Source organism: Mus pahari, chromosome 7 (assembly GCF_900095145.1).
Source record: "Mus pahari chromosome 7, PAHARI_EIJ_v1.1, whole genome shotgun sequence".
In the NCBI taxonomy this organism is placed as follows: domain Eukaryota; kingdom Metazoa; phylum Chordata; class Mammalia; order Rodentia; family Muridae; genus Mus; species Mus pahari.
Genome location: NC_034596.1, coordinates 95877126 through 95882190, shown reverse-complemented (window position 1 = coordinate 95882190; position 5065 = coordinate 95877126).

Here is a 5065-nt window from a genome sequence, read left to right as displayed (position 1 = left end):
GCAAAGATAGTTCTCCTGTCTCAGGCCAGGAGACTGCTCCCAGGTAGACACCCCTCCTCAGGCGGGGAAAGGCGCCAGATGCCGGATCAGGCCTCAGGCGGGTAAAGACACCGGATGCCCGATCAAGCCTGTGGACTGGTCCCGGGTGAACACCCCTCCTCAGGCGGGGAAAGGCGCTGGATGACCGGAACCAGACATGGGTTCCCTCCCAGAAGCCTTTAATAAGCTTTAAATATGATTAGAATTATTCTTTGCTTTTTCTTTTGAAAAAAAATTAGCACTTTATTAAGCAAGGAGGATATGGTTTTATATAAAGAAAAAAGATGACAGGAGAAAGAAAGTTACAGGCTTTCCAGAATGTAAAAGTAAAAGGTAATATTAATTTTTAAAAATGGTTAAGAATACTAAAGTTGACATTTGGTTTGATATGATAAAGGATAACATTTCAAATGTGGAGATTTCTGAACTAAACAAAATACCACACATTTGAAAAGGCCTAGTAAAAATATATGATATAAACTATCAATGTTTAAAACACACTGTTTTTAGACTGATTAAATCACATGAAGAAAAATAATTGCACACACATATCTGACTATAGATGCTTGAGCTTAGATTTAAGGACAGCACATGAATACAAGACAAGATTCAAAAGAGCAGCTTGCCCCAGAAATGAAGTTTTGTTGTGGTGAATGTTCTTCATTTTAAACACCTACTTGTAACTTAATATATGAATTCTGAATACAGGTTCCAGCCATTTGGTCAATTTTCCTGTGTTTTCACAGTAATTCCCTTTGGAATTTTTTATGCTTATTATGGTTATTACTTATTAAAATAAGCATAGTATCTCAGACCTGAACTCCTATGCTCATTTAGACTTCAGCTTTGGTTCACAATGCTAAGCTTATGGCATTATATGGTTTCCATGGCAATGGGCTGTGTCAATCACAGAGGATAGTGATTTCCATTGCTTTATCCTGCATTGAAACTAGATTCAGAAAGAATAAGCTTTAGCTAGAGAGAAGAAAAATAACAAAACTCAGATAAAAGCAGGATAAGGTAGTGTTTTAGGTTTTCATAACTTTGATTATATATTAAGTACAATTATTAGACAATAGTCAATATTCCTCCTATCATCAACATATACATGACCATCACATTACCCCTCTAATGTGGACCTAAAATAGTTTTAGTATCTAAAACAGCTAACTGCCACTAATCGATATAACTCTAGTTTGTTTTCATGCACATTTGTTTTTTTTAATTAATTTATTTTTTTATTATTTTCTTTATTTACATTTCAAATGCTATCCCGAAAGTTCCCTATACCTACCCCCCTGCCCCTGCTCCCCTACCCACCCACTCCCACTACTTGGCCCTGGCCTTCCCCTGTGCTGGGTCATATAAAGTTTACAAGACCAAGGGGCCTCTCTTCCCAATGATGGCCGATTAGGCCATCTTCTGCTAGAATGTCCAGTTTTGTATGCTGAAATTTCAATCCCTATAAAATGGATGGTATAGGAAGTTAGTGTTTGGGACATGCATAGGTCTTTAGAATGGAGCCCTCACGGCTGGAATAAGTGTTCTTTTAAAAGAGAGTCAAGAGTGATTGATGCTTTGCCTTTTCTGCAATGGAAGAATATGTAAGAATATGATTGAGGCAGCATGCCTTCATTAGAAATTGATTTAGCAGCACTTTGGTATCAGGCTTTTCAGACTCCAAAACTGTTTTTTAAGCTACTTGATTGTTATAGAACATAGTCCTCTAATCAAAACATCCATAGACTTCCTGAGATCATCTGTGCCTACTTTTGAGAGAGCGTTATGTTTGAATCTGTTGACTGTTGACGTTCCTTGAGGGGAGAGGGCTGTATGAGGAATCATTGGACCCTCATCTGAAATTCCAAGTCCTCCTGTCAGCCATTTGTGTGCAATTCTAAACTAATTGGAGTATGCTGAAGAAGGTTAATTGGAGACTTCATCCTTGTAGTTACAGGGAAGCTATCATGTACACTGGATGAAGACTTTATGGTACAGCAGCCTTGTAGCCACCTGCCAGGGACCTGTCCCTGTCTTTACAGATACTGGTGAGTTGAGACATAGGTCAAATACTGATGTTATCTGGCCTTGTAACTCTCTTGCTTTTCTAGGGACCATAAGCTGATGGCCTCTGGAAACTTAACTCTCTCTGGCTAAAAGCCACTGTTTCTGGTAATTAGCTCCTGCTGTTAGCAGCAGGGGACTAGGTAAAGAAGTTTTAGTTGCTAGGGCTCTTTTCTTTCTAGCTGGTCTGGTGATACACTTGGAGCTTGTTAACTCTTTGTAAACTAGAAAGAAAAGAGAAGAGAATGAAAGAAGGAAAAGGGAAAATTGAAGCATTCAGGAAAACACTCACCTATTTGGATGAAGCAGAAAGACAGCCTTTATTTTCTGTTTTCAGTATATATACTGTCTCTAAAAAAATTACCTCATACAACTCTCAGGCAGAATCATTACAGCAAGATAATTGATTACATGATTTACTAAATACGAATACATTCCATAAGTTCTCAGTCAGTTTAAGGCAATAATTGATGTCATGAAACATGAAGACAAAAGGAATCAGAGCAGAAATGTTTACATGTCTTTCAATTAAGACGAGTATCTCACCAAATATTCATTATCTGTTACTAGCCCCATAAGTTCATTGTAAGTTCAAGCAGTATTTTAAAAGATTTATTTATTTTAATGCATATGAGTCCTGTCTTCAAACATACCAGAAGAGAAGGCATTGGATCCCATTACAGATGGTTGTGAATTGAACTCAGGACCTCAGGAAAGCAGTCAGTCCTCTTAACTGCTGAGACATCTCTCCAGTGCCAAAGCAACCATTTTTATGACACAAGTTAGCATGGTTTTATCAAGAGACAAATCATCTGCCTTGTGTCTTATCAGTTTTAAGTTTTGTATAAGTAGTCAATATTTTATAAATTGTCCATTCCTAGTTTATTTATTGGAAAAATGTTTTCATACCTAACCTAGAAAGAATGTTTTCTTTCACTGTAAATTTGTTTATTATACAGGCATTGATCAATTACAAGTATTGGTTATTGCTGAAGGACCCCAATCTTTAAGAGTTTGAAGGAATCCTTCCCTTCATCAGGAATTGCTAGGTGGTACTGAAAGTTTCTATGCTCCAAGTTTGTTTCCATGGAATCTGGCCCCACTTCTGTATTTAGATTTCCAAAAGTCATCTCCTTAAATTTAGGGGAATTTGAGAGGAGGTTGCTGTGACTAACAAGATGATTCTTTGACCTTAATTGCTTTGAAGCTATATCAGGAGCCAGGCATTAAAAACGACACAACAGGATTAGCCCATGAACTTAAGGTCTTTAAAATTATGTTTCACTACCTAGGGAAAATCAAATATGTATTTTACCATTTCAGTGTCAGACCTTGTAATATTTTCTCTCTCATCTCTAGTATTTACTCTATTTGGAAATACACATCCTTAATAGGTCTTGATTCCATTCATTCTTCATCTAAAGTATCTTTTCCTTACTCAATGGCAATACTGTCTTTCACTTGGATATTGTAGTCTACCCATAATTGAACTGCTGTTTGCCTTTTGTGCTTCTCCAGTAAATTCTCCCAAGAGCCGGAATGATTTGTTTTAAATAAAAATCTAATTGTTTTGCCTTAGTTTCCATCATCCTTGGTATGAACTCCAAAATTCTTAGCAGTCTACCAAGGCCTTTTCTTCTTTTAGGATAAGATTGTTTCTATTCTCTAGTGTGCACTATAAAGGAGCCTATGCATTATACTAGCAAATAATTGACTAGCAGGAGGAAAAGCAAAGACATACATATTTTAGTAATATTTACATAGGTGTTGATAGAAAACAGAAATGGAGCTTATAAACCTTTTTAATGAAGAAGAAGAGGCTGAGCTTCAAGGTAGATAAATTGTTTTTTTTGTTGTTGTTGTTTTTTGTTGTTGTTTTTGTTTGTTTTTTTGTTTTTCGAGAGGGTTTCTCTGTGTAGCCCTGGCTGTCCTGGAACTCACTCTGTAGACCAGACTGGCCTCGAACTCAGAAATCTGCCTGCCTCTGCCTCCCAAGTGCTGGGATTAAAGGCGTGCGCCACCCCGCCTGGCTAAGGTAGATAAATTGTGGAGATGTGACTACAATATGTTCATTGTACGAGAAGATAAGTGTTAGTTACTTCAGTTATATTTTCATAAAATCTTGGTGTTAACACTTCACCTCATGTTATAGACATTTTTTTTAACTGGCAGTAGTGAGAACAACATTATAGAGGATCACTCATGTCCTTTTTTTTTCTGGATAAGAGGAGTGTAGAGGATTATATGGGTTACTTTTTGTTGCTGTCATCACAGCAACAAAACCTATGACCAAAGCAACCTATAGAAAGGATGAGTTTATTTGCTCTTAGAGTTCCAGAGCAATAAGACTGCAGCCTTCTCAGTGGGGATATGTGCATGGTGGCTGTAGAAGCAATCTGATAGCTCACATCTTGAATTAAATAGAAAGCAGTGCATGGCTTTTAATTCCCAGTCCACTAGTGGCATATTTCCTCCAACATGGGAGCACCTTATAAATTTACCAAAATGGCACCACCAACTGGGATCAAATATTCAAGTATCTGAGCCTATGGGGGACTGACTGCCGCTCAAACCATAAGAACTCTTCTTTACTAATTCTCAACTGCCTTCAACTCAAACAATCCTTATGCCAAAATGACTTATTTTCAGTCCCCATATCTGATCCTATATCTAAAGGCATGTCATATTATAAGGAATGATTGCATTAGAATTATGAGAGTGCTGTTGTTTGTTTTTAATGATCAATCATGTGACATGGACTGAATCACAGAGAAGTTTATGAACATGAAACTACACTCAAAAGTCCTGAGATAAGAGGTATGCCACACAAAGAACCTTGTAGAAGGAAACAGGCTCTACGACGCAGGGGGATAGCACAGTTGGAAGAGAAGTGGTAGGCAAGTATGTTTTACTGGGGAACTGAGTACACATGTAAAAGGTATAATAGGATTTCATTGGTATG